Genomic DNA, 25,057 nt, shown 5'->3' with positions numbered 1-25,057 from the left:
GCTCCATCAATTATCCCCTCGCAACAGCAGCCAGAATCAGGACAGGACAGGTTTTGCTCTACTACGCATCATTTATCAGTGTGAGCCATTATTCTTCACAAAGTCTTTAACGCGACCTCTGAAGTGTCCCAAGAGACCCACTCTATTTTTCACCAGTGCCCCTGGGCCTCTGGGTCATTACATCACTCCATTCTGTGGGCCCTCAGAACTCTCGCAGAGTTTGTCTGGTTTGTGAATATTCATTGCAATTTAATTCCCATTAAACCTTCCTCCTGGTACTAATGGGACACTCAGGGGAGTCTTACTAGACTAGTCAATATGTAAGAGAACACCTGTCTTATTCAGAATCTCGCATTGCAGTGTCTGGAGAAGTCATTTGGTCCTCCCAGAGGACTTTGTCCGACCTTTTAGAATTCATTCTCTCTTTTAAAGGCCATCTAAAGTCTCTCTCTGGGAAGTAGTTATCTCAAATCTTCATTCTCTTGACATGGCACTTGGAAGTGTCCAGAAACAGTGCTTCTCAATGGCGGTCAAGTGTTGTGGGGGCAAAGGGCAGAGACCCGGGGAGTGCACAGACATCCAGGCCAGGCCAGGAAGTCCAAAGAACACTCATTCATCCAGGGCAGACCGAAAACAGAAAAGAGGCCTTCCAAGAATGCAAAGTTTAAAGATATAGGTAGCTGGAAGTGAGGAAATCAAATAAAAACAAAACAAACAACAATAGAGGGACAGGGCAATTGAAAACAAAGCACCAGTGCCCATAGCATCCTGTTATATATAGGACTCAAGGTTTGTGAAGTAGCTCAGAGATGTACCCTCAACACTGACCACAGTAGAAAAGGCAGCCAATGAGGAAGAGCAGAGGGTTTGGGTGAGTCAAGCTATTACTGTGGCCTCGACAGACAGTAAAGGACCAGTCAGGGAGCAGAATCAGGTGGTAAGGGCTCGCTGGCCACCCGAGCCTGCTGACCAAAGTTCAGTCCTCAAACCCATCTGAAGGTGGAAGGAAAGGGCTGACAACACAGAGTTGTCCCCAGAGATCCACACATGCATGCCTGACACACTCCCCATCACACACACACACACACACACACACACACACGACAATGATAATAACAATGACAAACATCTTTAAAAGATTTTTTTAAAAGTGTAAAGGAGATTTGTGTGCACCTGCCAAAGTATACTAATGAGTGAAACTCAACCGGCCTACCAAATCATAGGAATGATGGATACTTACTCTTTGGATATTTTGTTTTCCCCAGAAGGAAGCACAAGAAAATATGAACAGAGCAGTGGGTGATAGAGGGAGTGAAATGTGAGGAACTTTTTAAGAGGATTCTTTTCTCCTGTTATTCAGTTCTGTGTGGTCTGACTTTCCAACTCATGAATAATGTGAGAAAAGAATCCTCTGCTGTTTTCAACACAAGCTGTGGTGGTCTAGGTGTTAGTTCTCGGGTCCTTTTCCTTCCTCCTTTGTTCTTCTTTGCCACTTTGAACCCAATAAATACTACTTTTATTTTTCTTTTATTTTTGGGTGTACATGTGTGTAGAGTGCATGTATGATATATGCATTAGTGCACAGTGTGTGTGTTATGTGTGTGTGTGTGTGAGATGTGTGTGTGTGTGTGTGTGTGTGTGTGTGCATGTAGAGGTCAGAGGTCAATCTCTGGTATTACTCCTCAGGAGCTGTCCACCTTATATCTTGAGACAGTTTCTCTAATTGTAACTTGAAATTCACTGGCTAGGCTAGTTGGGAAGAATAGCTGTAGAAATGGAGCCTCTGTTCTCTAAGAGACGATGGTTGGAGCTATTGAAGAGACAGAAGAATCTTCTAGAATACCCATAAATATCACATGAATCAATTGTAAAGACTCGAAAGATGTCAAGAGTTCAGATATTTGTTTTCCTGTATCAGATCAAGCAATCAATGATGCCCTGTTTTCCATAATAGATGGGGAGGAAGTCAGTGGACAATCTGAAGGCTGATTAGAACTGTGAGCACAGTGGTCCTCTCATCCTCCAGAGACAGCACAGTGTGGTTGCAAGCTTCAGGGCCAGGGGGAAGATAAACCTAGACCCGTGAATTTGAGAGGTGTGACTCTGTACAAACAGCCCAACCTCGGAGCCTTGGGGTGGGAGAAATGGGGAAAATGAGCTAGTTCTCAAGGACTGTGAAGACTCCGGAAGACAGCAGAGAGCCCAGAGCTAGCAAGTCTTTGGCATGTGGTACTTACACAACCGCAGACAATTGTTTCCTGCCTCTGGCCACCAGGGCTACACAGCATCTTATCTCCACTGGATCGGCCCAGAATGGCAGAACCCCTCTGCTGCATGTGAAAGAAATGTGCACTTAACCAGCACAGTTCCCACCATGGTCTGAGACTCTAACGGGCCAGGACAGCTCAGTCCTGCCAAACAGCTGGGAAGCGTCCTGGCTTGCACACAAATGGACCCCAGGGAGAACTGTTGTGGTGATAAAGAGGTTGCTATTTTGCCTTCTTTACAACAACAATCCAGGCCCACTCCTAATGCAGATACTTCCCAGCTGTGTTCGACCAAACTACCCTCAGTCTCCACCCTGAAACAGCACAAATATTTTTCTGTGGCGTGTCTGGGCTCTTTAAAGGGGAAATAAAGGGCTGGAGAGACGGCTCAGCCATTAAAGGCTAGGCTCACAACCAAAAATATAAAAAGGAAAGAAAAATAAGCAGAGAGAAGGGAGAAAGAGAAAGGTGGCTTTACTTTTTTTTTCATTTTCCCAAAAGGACAAGAGACCCTAATTTATTATTATTATCATTATTATTATTATTATTTCCCCAAAAGGACAAGAGACACCCCATTTATTGATAGATACTTTCATTGCATCTTCCTGTCCTTCAAAGTCCTGGCAAGGATGTGCTGAATGTGTATACCTTCTGTCAGTCCTGGATCAGAAAAATACTTCATGGGAGTTCCCAAGGGGGGAGGGGTGGTGAAAATATAGATATGATGTCAGGAGAATTGTGACCGTGCAGTGGGTCTTGCTGGGTATCATCCCTTGTCTGTTGACTCTAGACTGAAGCTCTCACGGGTGGGTGGGCTTGGGCCAGCAGACAGTGATGAGGTGGCACTTTCTTTCTTCACTCGGTTCTTCAGAACCAAACCTTCTGTAATACCAGCCATGCCGGAAATTTCATGTGCTGTGTATTCTTCTTGAGTGCTGATAAGTATGAGAATGGTTAAGAAGCTGCAACCTTGGTGTGATTCCTAGACTCCCACATCGGCTGGCTTTTACCTTTGGGGAGTGTGACATGCCAGCATGTACAGAGCCATATTGGGGCAGTCTTGCACTTGGTCAGAGTTTGACTTTGGTCAAGGTTAACTTCTCCCAGTTAGCCAGGATCCTGCTCCACCTAGGGTGGAGCGCACGTAGTAAAGGTTAAGTTCATTGTTCCTCCAGGTATAGGGATTCCTGAATTAAACAGGTGACCCACCCAGCTGCCGGAGCAGTCAAGACGAAGACCTCCAAGAGAAGCTAGACAACTTCCACCGGAACTCAGCCTGGAGTCTGGGGGGAAGGGTTTGCCCTAACTGTTAAAAGGTCCGGCGCCATTAAAGTTTACGGCTTTGATCAGTGAACATTGACTTGGCCGCACGTTCTTTTCGCTTCTCTTCCCTATGACCCCAAAATTCTCTCAACAGGTAACCCGGTTTACATGTGGCTGCGGGCAGCTACACCAGCAGAGGCCGCGAAGGCTGGGGTAGGGGAAAGTTCGGGAAAGCCGAGCTCCTGGGGTCCAGTCCAGTTGCTGGCGGCTTCTCCAGCACTGGCTGCCTCTTTCTGTGCTCAGCATGGTGACTCTGCTGCTGGGCCAGCAAGCAGCATCATCGGGCAGGCCCACTCCGAGCCGAGAGCTGTGGTGGCCGCTCTCCTTCCCCCCCCCCCCCCCCCCGCTGTGAATCCACAGGCTACAGAGCTCTCCCCTACTTGGCATCCGCACTCCATCACCTGTGTAACTAATTTCCTGCATTGATTTCCCTCCCTTTTGAAATAGACTGGGTCCTTTGTTGGGCCCTGACGGTTATAAGTAGACAGATGGGAGGAAAATCAAGCACATTTAAATACTTCTCAAACAATAAATGCACTGAACATTTGCTTCAAGATTACCTTGGAAACAAATCAACTCGCTTCATGTGAACATTTGGAGGCCGTGTATAATTAGACCTTTGCTGGTTGAACAATTTACAATAGTTAAAGATTTTTGAAAGTCAAGAAAAATCTACTACGTGCATGATGTTGAGGAAGAGGAGAAGGAAGAGGAAGAGGAGGAGGAGGAGAAGGAGGAGGAGGAGAAGGAGGAGGAGGAGGAGGAGGAAGAGGAGGAGGAGGAGGAGGAGAAGGAGAGGAAAAAGATTCCCCAGCACCCCCTTTCTCTGTTTGGCAAAACTCTTGGAGACATGCAGCCTGGGCTCCCCGCACCAGGCCTCTAGCGAACAAGGGCAGGAGTGTGGGCGGCTGTGGCAAAGGGTGACGGGAGTTCTTGAGTTCTTTTGTTCCTGTGCCTCAAGTCCCAGAGGGCAAAGCAGATGTATTTGTGCCAGGAAAACTATATGTGTGGTAACTGGCTCTCTATTTCTTGGCTGTCAGTCTCAGTCTACTGGACTCTGAGGTTTTGGTAAAACTGCGAAAGAATACTTTCTGTTATTATTCACTATTCTTTTTTCAGAGGAAAATGTTCAATACGGCTTTTGTAGCTGGGATACAAAGAGTGTGGTAAAGGTCTGCATACTCACATGCACAATGTTGCTCTGAAAAGCTTGCTTTAAAAATTAAAATTTCAAAGCGGCTTCCTCGAGGACATCCAACTTTCCTGGGACTTGGGTGGCTGGAGCGGGTCCTGAAGCGCATGCGCAGTGCTGGCTCTGCGCACCCTCAGCCACAAGGCAGGAATTCACAGCGACCGTGCTTCACACGATAGTTCCCAGTAAAATCAGAAGTATCAGGCCAGTTCTAAAACAAGGCATTCATTTATCAAGGAAAAGTGTGAGACGGGGTAAGGTTCAACCGCCAAGGAAGCTGTCCAGATTTGTGTGAGAGGACTTAACCCACCTGGAACTTTTCTGGACACACTTACATATCCCTAAATGACTAGAATTGACCTACAGCTTGTATGATTTACCCACAGGTTAACAGAGTGAGCAAATCCCTCACTCTGCCCAAAAAGTAAAAGGTAAAAAGAGTCACATGTGTGTGTAACGGTCTCATGCGATAGCACAGTGGGCGGAGAGCATATCCTCGGTGAAGCAGGCCTTCCGCAGTCGTTCTCTTCAGAACTCCTCAGCCCTCAGGATGCTGTGGGGCTGGGGCGGGAGGGTTTGCTGAGACATTATGCCTTCCATCTTCCTCCATTTTCTGTGGTAAGCGGAATGACACAGCCTGGGTTCTCATCTCTCGGGAGACATACCTACCTACCTCTGCCAGCAGCCTTACCTCGATAAGGTGATTGTGTCAGGAGAAGTCGGGGGAGGGAAAGAGTGCACTCTTTTTAGATGGCCCGTTTATTTCTATTTTCTTGTCTCTTTTAGATTAAGGTGGGGGAAAATGGAAATTCTCTGAGATGAACAGTAGTAGCTTATCTGATGGAGAAAAAGCAAGGCCACAGACAGGAAGTAACTCGCTCAAGGCCCCATGGATAGCAACTTAGGCGGCTGGGCTTTGAAGCTGTATCATAAATAAATGTGACATCATAATGCTTCCTATGATCTTTATTAATATGGTTGTCTCTGCATATTAACCTTGTGTCTCTGAGGTTCTGTCGCCGTGATTATTTTCCTAATGACTCCGCTCTTCTTTGGACATGGAGACCAGATATAAGCAGCTCAGAAAGCCAGGCCCGTTTAAGCATCACTGACAGAGGAAGCTGAAGTCACAGTTACTCTTCTGTATTCTCTTCCTTATTTTTTTCTTAATTGAATAATACAAGTAATTTTAACTGTCTCCTAAGTTGCCATCTAAATGACACACTCCCTTCAAATTCCCCCGAACACACCATACACACACACACACACACACACACACACACACACACACACACACACACACGCACATGCACGCGCACACATGCGCGTGCACATACATTCACTCGCACTGATATTGATAGGATAATTGATAGGATAGTATTTGATAGGATAATTGTAAATAGAGATCCTTACTGCTCAGATCTGACCTTGAATTCTTACCGTCGCTATTAGTTGTTTCTTTAATGGCACAACTTAAGCAGTAGAAACTAAGGACATAATGGACTGCTACTCAGGAGGTGTATGCCAAATAATTCCTTCTCTCCCCAAGTTGCCTTTGTCACGGTGTTTCGTGATGGCTAGTATTGAAGAATGTCTTCTAAGTGGACTGGGGAGTGGAGCAGCAACCTGGGCCCTGAGGTGGAGGCGGGAATTCCTTTGGCGAGAATGAGGCTGCAGAGGTCACGTACTGTGCCAGGACTTCCAGAATCTCAAGCCACCAGCACGGAGTCACACACGCTAGCCTGTGAGTGCAGAGCGTGGACCACCCGCTACTTCTGGTTCGGGGCTGACAGTATCTGAGGTGAGCTTCAGGTGGGGGAGTATTCTCTTAGCCATCAGGTGTGTGGCTAGCAACCACTCTGCTCCACCATTCTCTTCTCAAGAAGGGCTTTCTGGCTCCTGGATTTCTCAGTGTGTTTGTATCAGGCTCCTCCCCTCACCATCACTCCCCACTGTGACAATCCTTCCAGGAGAGGTTGTCGCATCCGCTCTGGCTTGTGAGTGCTCTATCAAAAGCCCCAGAGTGGCTCATTCATTAAACAATAGACTTTCTCAAGACAGCACCTAGTTACAGCCTTAAAGGACAGAGAAGCCAGGCATTCTAGTGTCAGCTGGTCACACAGAAGGGATTACTGCTTCATCAAATCCTTAAACTGGAGTTGATGCTTCCAAGATGCCCAAGAACTCTGGGCTTGTCTTATGGATAGAAATTCCAATTTCTTCAATGGGCTTTCCGGCTGACCTTGTAGCTGAGGCCTTGTGTCTTAGTTAGGGTTTTACTGCTGTGAACAGACACCATGATCAAGGCAAGTCTTATAAAAGACAACATTTAATTGGGGCTGGCTTATGGGTTCAGAGGTTCAGTCCATTGTCATCAAGGTAGAAGCAGGGCAGCATCCAAGCAGGCATGGTGCAGGAGGAGCTGAGGGTTCTACATCTTTATCCAAAGGAAGCCAGGAACAGACTGGGCATGCTCAGGCAACTAGGAGGAAGACCTCCAATCCCATCCCCACAGTGACACACTTCCTCCAACAAGGCCACACCTTCTATTAGTGCCACTCCCTGGGATGAGCATATACAAACCTTCACACCTTGATTTCTTAATTACCTAGTTGTATGCCTCCTGGCTTGGTTCTCATGACTTGCTCAGCCTGCTTTCTTATAGAACAGAGGGACCACCAGCCCAGGGCTGTCCCAACTCAAAATGGACTGTGTCATATCCTATAAATCACTAAATAAGAAAATGCCCTATGGGCTTGTCTACAGCTTGATCTTATATGAGTAATTTCTCAGTCAAGGTTCCCTCCACTGAGATGACTCTGGCTTGAGTCAGAATAATATAAACTAGGCAGCTCACCATCCAAGAGTGTACGGACTAGAAAGCACAAGGGAACCTGCTCAGTCCATAGGCTTCAAATGTGGTCAGCAGAGGCTACTGCTGTACAAAGGAGATAGCTGCTTAAGTGACAACAGCTTTATCATGTGGGGCACAGCGCTGGCCTAGATACACACCCTGCATTATTTATGCAATTTCTCTTTCTGTAGTTACTGGCAATGTAGGAGTTGCTTCCACCAATTTTAAGTGTATCTAAATATCTTGTTTAGTTTGATGTCACAATGATTTGTCTTCTACATTTTTGGCAATAGTAGGCAGTGAGAAGGTTACTCACTAAGAAGATTCCCAAATGAAAATAGAAAAGATGCCATTCTACGAGATACAAAAATCAAAACACGGAAACACGAGTAACCTGAAGAAGGAAGGTAAGAAAATGCATCCAGAAGAGCAGAACCACACAATTTCCAAACTCAAAGGTTCTGAATGAGTTAAAATGTTTGGCAAGGAATTCAAAAGTCTACTCATAAGAATTGTCAACGACTTCAAAAAGGAGACAAAAGGGTAGAGGAACACATCAATTTAGGGTCTGAGGGACACAGATGAAAGACCCAGCAACACGGCTGAGAAATCCGAGAGGAAATTTATATCTTAAAAATAAAGGGTAACTGTTAGGAGCGAAAACCTCAACAAGTCAGATAGCAGATAACATGGCTGTTAGCATCAGCAAGAGAGCAGAGCAAGCAAAATTAAAGAATATCACCGACAGAAGATAAGATCATGAAAACAGTACATTCACAACACAAAGCAACATAAGTGAATAAGCCCACATTTTAAAACTAATTTAATTCACTAATTAGTTAGTGTGTCAGCTTTTTACTTCCACCATACGGGTTTGGGGCATTGAACCCAGAGAAGCAGGCTTGGCAGCCTTTACAGGCTGAGCCATCTCGAGAGCCCAGGTCTCTTAGCTTTGAAAGAACCATGCTTTTCTGAGGAATTCTGTTTACAGAGTCAGTTATATCTTTAAAAATTAGGCAAAGGCATGCACAAGGATATCCTCAACGCCACTTTTAGTGATAAGAAAAACAGAAAAGAAATAACCAGAGTATTCATGAGATACGTGTATCATTCTATATCTGTATGTGGAGGAGCTGTGAGCCTAAAGAACAGTTCCTGTCAACCAGACGTGACACCCTTTATGACAAGATTTTGTAATCCCACCTTTATTATTGTAACGTGATTTATAAATGTTCAAATTAAAAATTATTGATTCATAGATAATATAACATTCTCTTTTTATATGTTTAATTAAAATAAAATAAATTTAAGTTAATATCTATGATGGTTATTTTCTATATCTCAATGTGACTGAGCTGAGAGTACAGAGACCTTTGGTCAACTCTGACTCTGGGTGTATCCCAGGGGTGTTTCTGGGTAGGATCAACATTTGGATCAATAGCCTGGGCCAACTCAGATTGCCCTTCCCAAAGTGTGTGGCAAGGGTTAAGAAGAGAAAATGTTGACTTTTTATGGGCCAAGAAGGAATTCTCTCAGGGTAGGACTCTTTCCACCTGTCTTTCTTTACACTGGGACATAGTTACTTTTGTTTTATCATCTACCTCAGATCCGATCTAAAACTTTGGCTATTCCTCGGGTTGGCTGGCATAGGACCGTAGCTCCTCTTACCCTGAGATCTGGAATCTCAGGGTCCATGATGGCGTGCCCCAAGTCCTATTTCTACTGGTTTTATATCTCTGCAGACTCCCAAACTATACTTTTTCTAGTTATATAAATGCATATGCATAATGAAATTAGAAAAAAATTACTGTCTAAGGCAATATCTACAAACGCAGCTTGGCAAGCCCGGTGGTGTTGTCATGAGCCCAAATGACAGAAAATGTAGGGTGTGGGCAACAACTCACTTGCTTTGCCAACATGAGGACCTCCATGTGATTCCCAGGACCCACTTCAAAAAGTGAGACACGGTGGCAGACACCTACAATCCCATCAAAAGACAGGCAGAGTCAGATGGGTCCCTGGGCTTCCTGGCCAGTCAACCTAGACTATCTGGAGAATTCTAGGTTAGTGTGAGATTCTGTCTCAAAAAGAAGAAACATCTGAAGAAAACACTGGAGTTGGTGCTTTGATCTCTAGACACACACATACACACACACACATACACCATTCACAAAAAGAAAATACAAAATTGCCTTTTAAAAATATTTCTTTCTTTCTTTCTTTTTCTCTTTCTTTCTCTTTTTCTTTCTTTCTCTTTTTCTCCTTCTTTCTCTTTTCCTCTTTTTCTCTTTCTTTCTTTTTCTCTTTCTTTCTTTTTTTCTTTCTTTCTTTTTCTCTTTCTTTCTTTCTTTCTTTCTTTCTTTCTTTCTTTCTTTCTTTCTTTCTTTCTTTCTTTCTTTCTTTCTTTCTTTCTTTCTTTCGTGCTCTATCTGCATGTACACCTGTATGCCAGAAGAGGGCATCAGATCACATTACAGATGGTTGTGAGCTGCCATGTGATTGCTGGGAATTCAGGTCCTCTGGAAGAGCAGTCAGTGCTCTTTGCTGCTGAGTTATCATCTCTCCAGCCCCAAAATTGCCTTTCTTAACATGAATGGCATTTCTCAATATTTCAAGAATTGCAGTCAAAACTACTTAAATTTACTTACTTATTTATAAGAAAATCAGGTTTTGGCTCAAAGTAATTATGAACCTGTTTTCCTACATAGACAAAAGTCACACAGAAGTCTGGACTGGTCTTTGGCATATGTTTTCCACTAAATGTTGTCCATATCTTCCAATCATTTAAAGTCCAAACCGTCTTTCTACATTTTCATAGGAGGCAGTACAGCCTCCACTGAGAAGCACTGGTTCACACAGAAATTTTCCAGAGTAACAATAATCAATTATAGCACATATACGTGCATATATGTGTATATATATATACATATATATATATATATACACATGTTTAATTTTATACAAAGAACATTTATAATTTATTCATATAACAAACAAACAAATGAGAAAACCCACAACTATTATCTTTGACCAGGTCAGTTTCCTAGGAATATCATAACATTTTCCCAGACATTCACTCACTTTAAACAGCAGGAATTTATTCTTTTGTAGTTCTGGGGGCCGGAAGTGTAAACCAAAGTGATGTCAGTTTGATTCTCTGTAGACTCACGGTTGCTCACACCTTCCTGACGACTTCTCGCCACTCTGGACAGTCAGACATTCCCTGGATTGCAGATGTGTCCTCCCCTCTGGGCCCGTCTTCACACGACCTTCCCTCTGTGTCTCACCCTTTCTTTTTTCTAAGGATGCATGTACAACTCTGCTTTAGAATACATTTTTCCCAAGGATGATGCATTTGATTCAGGATGCTGATTTCAACTGTCTCGTCAAGGATCCTTGTGGCTAACTGAGTCACATTTTGAGGTTCTGGATGGCTGTAGGTCTTGTGTACTTACTGTCCAATGCTGTTCAGAATCAGATGAATGTAAATGGCTAGACAAAGTCTCGAAAGGTTGGGAAGGCACACAGCCGACTATTGTGTGGCTAGCGGTAGGGAAAGCTTTTGATTACGCAATGGCAAATTGGCAAGAGGTGCTTCCTAGTCTCTGCACTTTTGATCATAGATGTAAAAGCTTTCTAAAAATAAGTGACCTAGTAATACTGCTAATTTGTAAATAGTCTAATATTGATTTGATAATTTCAATCATATAAAAAATCTTTCTATCTTTCCAAAAGCATGAGAGACACACCACAGTGACAGTCTTTTCCCCCTCAGTTAATGCCTATTCCAAGAACTATACACTTAGAATTCAGCTGGCGTGTAGCAGAGTTGTTGATTTTTACTTTTATGTTCTGTGTGTGGGAGGCGAAAGATCTCCAACCCTCTGAAGAAAACACATTGTTCCAACCCTGTGCAAAGACGACAAAATGCAGACTTTGTTTGTTGTTTGTTTGTTGCTGGAGACAGGTTTCTCTGTGTAGCCCAGTCCTGGCTGTTCTGGAATTTTCTCTGTAGACCAGGTTGGCCTCAAACTCACAGAGATCCTCCTGCTTCTGCCTCTTGAGTGCTAGAATTAAAGGCATGCATTACCTACACCACCTCCACCCCCACCCCCCCCACTTCCAACGCCCCCTTCATCCCCACCCCCATCCCCACCCCCTCCACCAACACCCAGCTCAGAATGCAGATTTTTAAAGAGGCAGCTGTGATGGAAACAAAGCTCAGCTGTCACTCATGTCAGGTCTCATTGCTGAAATGAGTGTCTTAACGAATTACAGGTGAGAAACGTTCTTTTCAACAAGACTGGAATTGCTACTTGGAATCAGAAAGAGACAAATAAGAGCTCCGAGGCCATAAATCTTCATGCTTTGGAGCTATTCTTCTCCAGCTCCTTTCCTGCCTGTCTGTACTTTGCAGCGCAGACTTCCACCCAGCAAAAGAGACTGCAAAGGAAGCAGGCAAGGGCAACTTCAGAATCAAGCTTCAGGCACGCGGCGAGGCTGAAAGGTGAAAGTCAAGACTAGGGAACATGGACTCCTGGTTGCTTTCAGTTCTCCATGCTTGGGCTCACTAGCGAAGCTAGGGATTTTTAACAATATTCCAAAAGTCTTTTTTGAAATATTTAAGCCACAGAATGCACAGCGCTTGCACTGTTTTAACTCTACCCCAATACGCCATATCCATGGGAACCTGAAAAGATCTCGGCTTTTATTTTGATATTGACTATTTGCTGAGAAGTCAAATAATGATCTATTTAATCAAAGGGCCTTTGCTTCAAATTGCTTCTATTTATTGTCTTGCCCATGAAAGATTGATTGTGCTTTGAACTGGGTTCCCGAGGGTTGTTTTTTTAAACTTTGGGACAGATAAAGAAAAAAATTATAAAAGAATCTACACATCAAAGAATTATGTTCCCTAGGACATTTTCCTTTTTGCATGCTGGCTACATGCCTACCTCTGTTCCCAAACTAACATGCAGCTTTTTAATGTACGTCTGCCCTTATTTAGCACCCTTTACTTTTCAATGATGAAAATACCAGCAGAGCTGAAAAGGCCGTGTACAGAAGGCTAGGCCACATGTCTACCTGTTTTCTTGTTTCTGTGATGGGAGTTTTAATAATTTTTGTAAGTAAAAGTAAAATCTGAACTGTCCCAAACCAAGAGTCAAGAAAGTAGCAGAAATCTAAACACAGCATGTGATACAGTTTAATGAACTTATCTCTGGTTATTCAAAATTAGATGCCATATCTTCATCTTAGAAAGCATTGGCAATGAAAGACAGAAAAACATTATAATTAAACATAGGGATCCCAAAAGAAGGATATGTCTTTCCTTCCTAGGGACCAGAAGAAGATGATTTTGAGAATTGAGGATGATATACAAAGGGGATGGGAGGTAGTTCCTAAGGGTTAGTAGGTAAGGGGTTTTCAGGTGACCTAAACAGACATGTCAGGTGGTAGAGAAGAGACCATGGCCTTTAGTCATGATAATCTCTAATAACATCTGCTTGTCTCTGCTCATCTCTGAGATCCTCGTCTGATGGTTACAGCAACACACTGACGGTACTTTGTGGAGGAAGTGGAGGATCTTCTTCCAATTTGAATATTCTCGTAGTCCACTGGGGCTACTATAACAAAATGCCATGAACTGGATAGCTCATGAATATGTTTTGCACATTTCCAAAGGCTGAGAAGTCAAAGATCTAGGCTCCAGTTCCACTGGCTGTTTGGTGAAAGCTAGAAAATGTGTTTGGTTGTCTGCTCACATGATAGAAGGAATGAGGGGCTTTCTGCGGCTGTTGACAGGATGGGCACAGATCTAATTAGTGAGGGCTCTGCTCTGGTGACCCAAAGAATCTACCTCCAAATGCCATCACATTTAGAAGTTGGGTTCAATATCTAATTTTCCCAGGGACATGGGGGTTCAGACCTTAGCAGGTATAGACATTCAGGGGGGGGGTGGTCAGGTGGCCACTGGAGGCTGTGATGAGATCATTAAAGATGATATAGAACTTAAATAGACAGGAGTAGAAATTCAAATCTAAAGAAGATACTTGGAGGCAAAGCCTGAATCCTAGGGGTTGTCAGAACACAGAAAGAGTCACGTGGTAGATTGAACCACGATGGCTGCGATGGATCCACGCTGTGGCCACAGTTCGTAGGTACTTTCTTGCTGCCTCTCCTCAGCCACAGTGGCATTTATACTCAGACCCTGCTTCGCTGGCTGCTTTCAGCCAATGACCAAGCACAGTGTGGGTATGAGAGCTTGGCATAGCCTGCCTAGCATCCCCAGTTCTTTGTTTCATCTTTCCTGCCAAGCATCAGGTCTGCATTGAAATCTGCAGTTTCTCCATGCTTCCTCATGCTCCCTTACGATCTTTCTTCCATAAATCTCTGTGTGTCAACTGCCTAAATGGACAGAACTGCTTCCTCTTCTTTTTTTTTTTTTTAAATTTTATTCGATATATTTTTTATTTACATTTCAAATGATTTCCCCTTTTCTGGTTCCCCACTCCCCGAAAGTCACATAAGCCCCCTTCCCTCCCTCTGTTCTCCCACCCATCCCTTCCCACTTCCCTGTTCTGGTTTTGTCTTATACTGCTACACTGGGTCTTTCCAGAACTAGGGGCCACTCCTCCATTCTTCTTGTACCTCATTTGAAGTGTGGATTATGTTTTGGATATTCCAGGTTTCCAAGCTAATATCCACTTATTAGTGAGTGCATACCATGATTGATCTTTTGAGACTGGGTTACCTCACTTAGTATGATGTTCTCCAGCTCCATCCATTTGCCTAAGAATTTCATGAATTCATTGTTTCTAATGGCTGAATAGTACTCCATTGTGTAGATATACCACATTTTTTGCATCCATTCTTCTGTTGAGGGATACCTGTGTTCTTTCCAGCTTCTGGCTATTATAAATAGGGCTGCTATGAACATAGTGGAACATGTATCCTTATTACACGCTGGGGAATCCTCTGGGTATATGCCCAGGAGTGGTATAGCAGGATCTTTCGGAAGTGACATGCCCAGTTTTCTGAGGGACTGCCAGACTGATTTCCAGAGTGGTTGAACTAATTTGCAACCCCACCATCAGTGGAGGAGTGTTCCTCTTTCTCCACATCCTCGCCAACATCTGCTGTCTCCTGAGCTTTTAATCTTAGCCATTCTGACTGGTGTAAGGTGAAATCTCAGGGTTGTTTTGATTTGCATTTCCCTGATGACTAGTGAAGTTGAGCATTTTTAAAGATGTTTCTCCGTCATCCGAAGTTCTTCAGGTGAGAATTCCTTGTTTAACTCTGTACCCCATTTTTAATAGGGTTATTTGGTTTTCTGGGGTCTAACTTCTTGAGTTCTTTGTATATATTGGATATTAGCCCTCTATCTGATGTAGGGTTAGTGAAGATCATTTCCCAATTTGTTGGTTGCCGATTTGTCCTTTTGATGGTGTCCTTTGCTATACAGAAACTTTGTAATTTTATGAGGTCCCATTTGTCAATTCTTGATCTTAGAGCATAAGCTATTGGTGTTCTGTTCAGGAACTTTCCCCCTGTACCAATGTCCTTAAGGGTCTTCCCCAGTTTCTTTTCTATTAGCTTCAGAGTGTCTAGCTTTATATGGAGGTCCTTGATCCATTTGGAGTTGAGCCTAGTATGAGGAGACAAGGATGGATCAATTCGCATTCTGACAGAACTGCTTCTGAGGCTAGTGTGAAGAAGCAGTAAGACTGGGACTGGCTTACCCATTGTCAAGGTGTGATATCCAGTTCAGAGGGTGCTCCGGGAAAGTATTTTATACATATGCTAATAACATACCCCCACAGGAGGAAATTGTGGCACCTGTAACAATGTATCCATTTACCAACTGATCCATGTAACAATGTATCCATATACTCACTGATCCAAGTAACAATGTATCCATTTACTTACTGCTTCGAGGCAGATTCTAGAACTTGGCTGTTGTGAGAAGTGCTGCAATAAACATAGGCTTGCAGGAATCTCTGCTGTGTGCTGGGAGCACTCCAGGTGAGTAGCCAGTGCATTTGTTCTTAAGCAAGGCAGTCAGTGATATAAAGAATTTCTGCATTGTCAGCCTGCTCTTTAAGAGTCTTCTCTACTATCAGGTGGCTCAGGGACTGAGTCAGCTGGTGAAAGTGTTTGCTGGGAAACCCGAGGACCCGAGTTTGATTCCCCAAAACTCTTGGAAGGTCTAGAAGGGAGAACTGACAGCACAAAGTTGTCCTTTGGCCTCCCCGTGGTATACATGAACCCATACAGAACATATCACACACACAAATACACCACCACCACCACCACCACCACCACCACTACCACCACCATAGCAACAACAGTAAATTTTAAAAGAGAGAGATTATGGAGAATAATACACTAAAACAGACTTTGTTTTAAAATGTCATCATGCTATCTAATATCTTGTATGCTGAATTCTTTTTTTTTAAAATATTTTTATTTTCTATATTCTTTGTTTACATTCCAAATGATTTCCCCTTTCCCGGATTCCCCCTCCCCATATGTCTCATAAACCTTCTTCTCTCCATCCATTCTTCAATCACCTCCCTCCTTTTTCTCTGTCCTTATATTCCCTTCCCATGCTAGATCAATCCTTTCCAGGATCAGGACCCTCTCCATACTTCTTCATGGGAGTCACTTGTTATGCAGTTTGTGCCTTGGGTATTCAGGGCTTCTGGGCTAATTAATATCCACTTATCAGAGATTGCATTCCATGTGTGTTCTTTTGTGATTGGGTTACCTCACTTAGGATGATATTTTCCAGATCAAACCATTTGCCTAAAAATTTCGTGAATTCATTGTTTCTAATTGCTGAGTAGTATTCCATTGTGTAAATGCACCACATTTTCTGTATCCATTCCTCCTTTGAGGGACTTCTGTGTTCTTTCCAGCTTCTGGCTATTATAAATAAGGCTGCTATGAACATAATGGAGCATGTGTCTTTATTGCATGCTGGGGAATCCTTTGGGTATATGCCCAGGAGAGGTATAGCAGGGTCCTCTGGAAGTCTCATGTCCAGTTTTCTGAGGAACCTCCAGACTGATTTCCACAGTGGTTGTACCATCTTACTGCCCCACCAGCAGTGGAGGAGTGTTCCTCTTTCTCCACATCCTCGCCAACACCTGCTGTCTCCTGAGTTTTTGACCTTAGCCATTCTGACTGGTGTAAGGTAAAATCTCAGGGTTGTTTTGATCTGCATTTAAGAATCATTGTACTCTTTGAACTGACACTTTGAATTACACAGCAACCTAATTTTGTTAAGCAATCTTTTATTTCATAACTACTAGTAAATGCACAGGGCTGTGGTCCCATTTGTTACACTCCTTATTAAACTGGGTTACCAGCCCTGCTTTTGTTAGCTGCTGTTGTTTGCCCTGATTGTACACTCAAGAAGAAGCAAACTATCAGAGTGAGTCAGATACATCTAAGCACGCTTAAATCTTAAATGCATTGATGGCATGGACTTTAAAAGTCAAACTCCCCTTTCTCTGTTTCCTATAAGAGCTTCTTTCACTTAAAAAATAAAATATCTTTTTCAACATTTTAAATATATGTACATATATTTATGTATATATGAGACAGAGAGAGGGAAAGGTAGTGGCAGGGCGAGGAGTGGAATCTCACTTTGTAATTCTAGCTGTCTTGGAACTCACTATGGAGACCAGGCTGGACCTCAGTGTATAGACCATGCTGGCCTACAGAGATCCACCCTTCTCCTTCATCCTGAGTGTTGGGATTAAAGAAATCACTCTCAACTATTAGAAGGAAAATTATTTTTGACCACTTTGTAAAATTTTTCAAAGTATTCAGATGCAATGTTTTACAAAAAGAAAAAAAAGCACACAATGAAGTTAATGTGGCAAAGATTTCTTAATTAATGTTAAGAAACATCTGATGTTGTGTATGAAGTCATCTTCTGCTCTTGGAGAAATTTGAGATAGTCATAGGGCCACTGAGAGAGATTTCTAGATTATCTTTCAAGTTTGAGAAAAAGCCAATAACTTCCTTTATAGCAGGTCCCTCAAGGTCTACCGATTCACAATAGACAGCTGAGTTGATCCGTTGTTTTATTCTACGTGGTTCACTTAATTGAATTCACTAGAGCTTAGCATAAGGTCACCCTAAAAACTCAGCAATTAGTCCCAAGCAATTGTATTAATACAAACTATTTATCTCAGCACGAGAGTCAATAAAGACCACATTAAGAAACTAGGAGTTTCTAATTACAAAACGGCCATATGTGTGCACTCACACAAAGGCTATCTCAAGATCTGTGAGAACAATATCTGCAAACTCAGTGGCGCATGCATCACGAGCTGCTTGCTCTTTTCCAGGGAGTTTCAATGCATACAGACTGAGATAGTGCTCCTTATCTCAGTGTCCCGTCCGAAGTCTCTGTGTTAATAGTTGTTGCCAGGAGAAGAAATCATGGCCTGGTCCAACACATTGGGATTCCTTCCAGCAACTCAGCTTCATCTGCCTGCTGGCTGCTTCTCAGATTCATCAGATCCTTAAATGCACACAGGGCTGTAAGAAAAGGATGTAGTATCGGTTTTCAAAATTTACCTGACTGTAGAACACTGTTCCCTTTACCCGTCTATTAAGGTGGAGGGGAATTACTTCTTAAAACATAAGGGTGGAAGACATTTTTATAACATGACTCTCTCAGGGATCTGTGATAATTTATAATCTGCTTTTTAATCTTTTTATGAGTTTATTTTATTACCATTGTGTGTGTGTGTGTGTGTGTGTGTGCATGTGTGTGTGCATGGTGGATGTTAATGGGTATGCCAGGGTACACTTGTGGAGGTCAGAGGATTATGGGGGGTCAGTCATCTGCATGGTAAGTGATTTCACTCACAAAGCCATTTCATTGGCTCCTTTATTGTCTTGTTCTTTTGTGGAATCTTGAAATTAGTTTTGTACTTACAGAAAAGGTATAAATATTACACAAAGAACTTCTTGCCCCTTACCTAGATTTCCCAGTTGTTAGCATTTCAGCATATTCATTTCCCATGTCTATTATCATCTGCTTTATTTATTCATCTGTCTGTCTGTCTGTCTGTCTGTCTGTCTGTTTGTCTATTCTATTCCCTATAAGCCATTTAAATATATTATGTTTTTACCTCAGTGCCTGAAACATTGTAGGAATTGCCTATTCAATGCTTCATGAGTAACATTTTCCAGGATTTTATCTAAATGAAATTCAATGGCAAAAGACTATCAGGAACAATGTGCCTGGTTAGTTTCTAGGCATCGATAGCTGCTGGGGGAGAGGGGGCAATTTTCTTCAGCGGTGTAACTACTGGTAAGTTAAATGTGCTTCAGCAGATCATCCCGAACGTATGATCATGTGTGTGACTTTAAGAAGGTAGAGGAGTGTGAAGTCAGGTAGGAAACTAGGGAAGAAGGAGGGGGTGCAGGAGGGAAATAAAGGAGAAATGGGGGTGACGGTGATCCAAATATGTTACATGCAGCTGTGATGTTGTCAAGGAATAAATGAGATACTCAAAACAACACCCTTCCTGGGACTGGAGAGAGGGCTCTTCCAGAGGTTCCGAGTTCAATTCCCAGCAACCACATGGTGGTTCACAACCATCTATAATGAGATCCGATGCCCTCTTTCGGTGTGTCTGAAGACAGCTACAGTGTACTCATATACATAAAAAAAAGTCTTTAAAAAAACCATTTGGAATGTAAACAAAGAATATAGAAAATTAAAAAAAAAAAAACCAACGCCCTTCCAAAATGAAGCCATCATTCTGTTCCTTGAGAATGCTAGATTGTCAAGAGTTCACCCTGAGAATGAGAACAAATGCCTAGCTCTTTTCTCCTGGGCCGTGTCTCCATCTCTCTCCATGTCTCCATGCCTCTGTCTCTCTGTCTCTCCATCTCTCCAGCCCAGAACAATACTTAAGTGCATGATGCACTTAAGATCACTAAACTATACACTTAAAAACGTCCAAATAGTAAATTTATGTTACGTATATTTTACTCTAAAATGTTAAATGCTACTTTAAAAACCAACTCGTCTATAGGAGTTTTTTGAGTCTCTATGATTATGGCTATGTGTTGTTTACATGAAACAAAATTATAAATGTAATAATCTATCTTTACACTTTATTCATTTCCATGGAAACGTTTTCAGTTTCAAAAGAGCGTTTGCTGGGAGAGGTCCAGTGGGAGCTTTATTTGGAAGTGTTGAGATCCTGACACCGCGAAGCTGCAGGCCACATTACTCTAGTGGCTGGGAAAGACAAAACAAAGACAGTATTTCCTGGAGATAAGAGTGGGTGAAGCAAGGGGCAGCTGGCGTTTTGTCCCAGGAGGTGCTGCTAAACACAGGAGTACGAGCTGGTTTTGCTCAAAGATCACTTCCAAATGCATCGACTTTCACCCCACTGACAACCAGTTCTGCCATTCTCTGAACACCAACTGGGTGTCCTGGGAGTTGATAATTTCCAGCCATCTGTGTGTGACTCTGCATGGCTCTGTCCATGTAGTGCTCTCACTTTTAGACACCCCTCAGAGTAGTAGCTTTCCACTTGTGAACCACACTGCTGGGATCCAGGGGTTCCCATGACCTCTTCTTTTTGACTAACAACTGCTGGAATGATTCACAAACCTCAGAGAGGGACTCTCTCGACAGAGAAGCACAAGGCAAAATATGTGGGGCAGGACTTGGGGGTGGGTTGGGAGGGGGACACTGATGTCCTATGCTCTCAACATGGGAGCCACGATCCAGCACACCTGTGAGTTCATGTTCTGTGAATTGTACCAAGGAGCGGGAGGCACAGGATCTTACGGAGGCACACGATCTCTTACACCCTTGGCTGTGGGTGATTGATCCTGTTTCTAGCCTCTTGCCTTTTGTGGAATTTGGGGAGTAGGGCCGAAGTTTAAGACTCTGATCATGATTTGGTGTTTCTGGTCCCAGCTCCATCCTGAGACTTTTAGAGCCTCAGAGCTAGCCTCGTCATAACACAAAAGGCACTCCAGAGATTCCAAGGGTCTTAGAAGAGAGACCAGGTGTTTCTTTTGATCACACCATAATAAGGAATAGGTCCCCACTTTGTACCTGTTTTGAGAGAAGAAACTAACTCTTCCGCCTTTGCTGTTCGTGCCTGTCCTGCTTCCTGCCTATACCTGATTTCTGTGGAGGGACCTAATGCCCACCCTTTGCTCATATTAACATATGAAATTTTAATCTCATATTGAATAACAGCATGGGAAAAATCAAGCATCGGAGGCATGGCCCAGATCTTGAGTTAGGCTTACATGAATGAAATCCCAGCTTGTCAGTCCTATCATTTCCTTTCCCTGGGAAGATGTCTCTTTCAGGTTTTGGTATTAAAGGGGCAAAGTCTCCAGCTGCAGACCTTCCCTGCTGTGATCCATCTTCTTCCTCTTCTCTTAACTCAGGTCAAGTCTCCAGCCTCCATAGGCCTAGAGTTAGACTTCAGAAACACACGGATAGAACAGTAGCAAGGTAGGGGCATCCCTCAATGTTCTTTCTGCCCAAGTCCAACTTTACATGTGCAGTGCCTCACAGTCTGACCATGCAGGTTGTGGGTAACTCTTTTTTTACATTTGCTAATCAACTTTTATGTATATTGTTTTCACTTTCGAACAACAGTTCCATCACAAACGTTGAAGACATTACTTGAAAGACTGCCTAGACCTTGAGTCATACTTGATCCAGAAGCTACCACAGAGATGAGAGGGGAGCGGCAGCTCTACGAGGTGTTGTGTGGGTGGTAACATCATTCATTGAGGTCAGACTGATGCCCATACTGAGGAGTGAGAGAAAACGGCAGCCGTGCACAGCGGACTGTAACACAGCCATTAGGAGCAGTGCATTTGGTGCACACAGAATAAGATCGGGGCTCAAAAATATAATGTTCTCCCAATAAGGGTATTCACACCACAGAGTTCTGTAAATTGACATCTGCACAGTGTTCCTAAGCATGGTGTGGTTTTTAAAGACACGTGCCAAGCATGCTGCTGAAGGTGACTACAAAGTAAGGAACCGAAGTGGGACTCAGGAGCGAAACATAAAGAATATAATTTTTCTTTTTTAAAACGGCAGGCCTTACCTAGTTGCACAATGGTGGAACACCTCAAACAGACGGGTTTGGGGATTCTTGGGGTGGCTTTTGTTCACAGGGGCATGTTCTGTGATTACAGCATCTTATTCCCTGAGTTAATTCTAACCATTGAAAATTCACAAGTTGCTCTTTCAACACAGATGCATCTCACTTTTGAGAACCATCCCGACTCGTTTGTGTCTAAGGAGATGTCCACCAAACACTTCAGTCTTATTCCCCTGCTGCTGCTTATTTCCCAATTCCAATGAATCTTGGCAGACAAAAAGGAAGGTTAGTACGAACCATCTTTCAAAACCTTGAAAATGCCTCTAATTGCTGTGAATCTAGGCGGTTCCTCGCTGCTTAGTCACCATTTAAGCTCCTTTTGGATAGCAGACGGCTCTTCTGGGCTAAACAGGTAGATTCAGGCAAGTGTTACCTTCAACTGGGGGAAGGCAGCAGGGCGTCCCCAGGCTGTTTCAGCTGCGTCTGTGATTGCAATCACAGGCATTCCACAGAGGTCCTGTGAACAGAAGGTTTTCCCATCTCAGGTTTTTACAGTAGAACATTATTTTGTCATTTTCTGGAGACTCTAGAGTACCAAGAAATGATGGGATGTAACGGTAATTACAAAAGCATTTCTGAGCGTTCCTTGATGGTCAGAAGCTTAAAAAATAAAATAAGAGGAGAAAGAAAAGGCTTTTATTCTCAGAGTCATTAAAATACACACTCAGGGTCCCCCCTCCCACCCGCAAATGCATCAGCTTCCCTGTGCTCAACGGTGCCTCTTCCTACACCCTCACTCCATGTTGCAGAGATGATAACGACCCTCGGGTATATGCTGTACCGTGCGGTGGAGGAATGGGAAATGGGAAGTGGTTGGTTGGCTGGTGCCAAGAACTGGGGTGATGCTGGAAGGTGAATGGACTGCAGACTCGGAGGATGTCTTCCAGATGTTCACTCTGGCTTTCTGTCCCTTTCTTCAGGATTTTTATTTATGCACATGTAACACCATGAGGAAGCAGATAATATAAATAGCAACTATATTTTGGCCTGTTCGATTCTGGCTCTGTATTTTCAACTGTGTTGCTGGCGGCTGGAAACGTTTCTCTTCCATTTAGGTGGTCTGATTTAAATGCAGAGTATTAAGTAAGGGACAGCCGGCGGGAGAACCTCAACTGAGAGCTTCCACATTCCCTACTGCATCTTCAATTGCTCCAGGAAACTCTAGCCTGGGAAGCTCAGCTTCTGCAGGCTTCCTGAGGACAGATCCTTACGGGAGGATCTGCTGAAGCCTGCTGTATGTGGCCCGCATTTACCAGCATGGCATGACCACCTCTCAGGAGCTGATTCATTTAGTAGTTGAAAATAGAACCTTGTCGTTTTTAGAAATTGAATTTGCGAAATATGAACCAACTGGCTATCAAAAGTATTCCTCAATACAGGGTAGCCCCTCCAGGCCCAGGAGACAGGTCTGATCCTGGTTTTGAATGAGCTCAAAACCAGGTCAGACCAGAAAGTTCCAAGCTTTGTACCTGTCCCTGCACTAATAGTATAGACCACTGGTCTCAGGCATTGGGCCAGTGCTTACAGATACAGACGACAATTTTGCCAGGTTCCTGGCCAGTCTGTGTAGCTAGATCTATTTTCTGGGATGCTTCCTGAAAAATCCACACTCCAGAAAACAGGAGTTTACTGTTTCAGCCTTGCTCCAGTGGACCTAAAGTCCAGAGCTCATGCAGGCAATTGCAGTGCCACACACTGAGACATCAGGGTCAGTTCTTTAGAGAGCTAGGGCTCAGACCAGCATCTGCAGACTCAAACCAAAGATCAGATTCATACCAGGCTAGCTCCCATAACACCAGACTTCAGGCCCATCTCAGCAGATGCAAACATCAAACCTTCCCCAAATATCTAGCTAGCTCCTGAAAACTCAGGCTTAATATTCATGGTTAGCCTCCCACACTCTGACTTAGCATCCAAACTCCTGTAAAATTAGGTAAAAAACATCTGCAAAAAATCTTAATTCAATAGTAGAAAGGAAGACTTTAAAGTGTCCCTGTTTGCAAATGATACAATATTATAGAGAAAAACCATAAAGAGCTATCACATACTTATTATAATTAATGCGTTCAGAAAAGTTGTCAATGCAAAATTAACATAGGCATCATTTCTACTTACTAATAAGGAATTATTGAAGAAAATGTTATAAACAATCTCTTTCATAATAGCAAAGGCAACAGCAGTAATAAAAAATTAATTACTTGGGAATAGATTTAGCTGTTCAGGTAAAAGAGCTGGACATTAAGAACTATTGGTGAAAGAAAGAAATGGGAGAGGAGACATACTTTTTTTGGATTTTTTTTCGATATATTTTTATTTACATTTCAAATGATTTCCCCTTTTCTGGCCCCCCACTCCCCAAAAGTCCCATAAGCCCTCTTCCCTACCGCTGTTCTCCCATCCACCCCTTCCCACTTCCCCGTTCTGGTTTTGCCGAATTCTGCTACACTGAGTCTTTCCAGAACCAGGGGCCACTCCTCCGTTCTTCTTGTACATCATTTGATGTGTGGATTATGTTCTTTTGGTATTCCAATTTTCTAGGCTAATAACTACTTATTAGTGAGTGCATACTGTGATTGATCTTTTGAGACTGGGTTACCTCACTTAGTATGATGTTCTCCAGTTCCATCCATTTGTCTAAGAATTTCATGAATTCATTGTTTCTAATGGCTGAATAGTACTCCATTGTATATATATATATACCACATTTTTTGCATCCATTCTTCCATTGAGGGATACCTGGGTTCTTTCCAGGTTCTGGCTATTATAAATAGGGTTGCTATGAACATAGTGGGGCACGTATTCTTATTAGCTGCTGGGGAATCCTCTGGGTATATGCCCAGGAGTGGTATAGCAGGATCCTCTGGAAGTGACGTGCCCAGTTTTCTGAGAAACTGCCAGACTGATTTCCAGAGTGGTTGTACCAATTTGCAACCCCACCAGCAGTGGAGGAGTATTCAAGAGGAGACGCACTTACTGGAAAGAGAGCCCATGTTCATGTATTGGAAGAATTAATATTGTTAAAATACCCACACTGCCCAAAGCAATCTGTATATGCTATGCAGTTCTCAAAACGTTGGTGACATTTGTCTCAGAAACAGGACAAAAAAAATTAAATTTATACAGCAACACAAAAGATCCCTTGTAGCTGAAGCAGTCTCAGCATCTGGGAGCAAAGGCAGAGAAAATCATTCTCCACCTGATTTCAATGCAGCATGAGCTGGCATGAGAGCACACACAG

This window comes from Apodemus sylvaticus, chromosome 6 (genome assembly GCF_947179515.1).
Source record: "Apodemus sylvaticus chromosome 6, mApoSyl1.1, whole genome shotgun sequence".
Classification (NCBI taxonomy): Eukaryota; Metazoa; Chordata; class Mammalia; order Rodentia; family Muridae; genus Apodemus; species Apodemus sylvaticus.
This window is presented reverse-complemented; position numbering follows the sequence as displayed.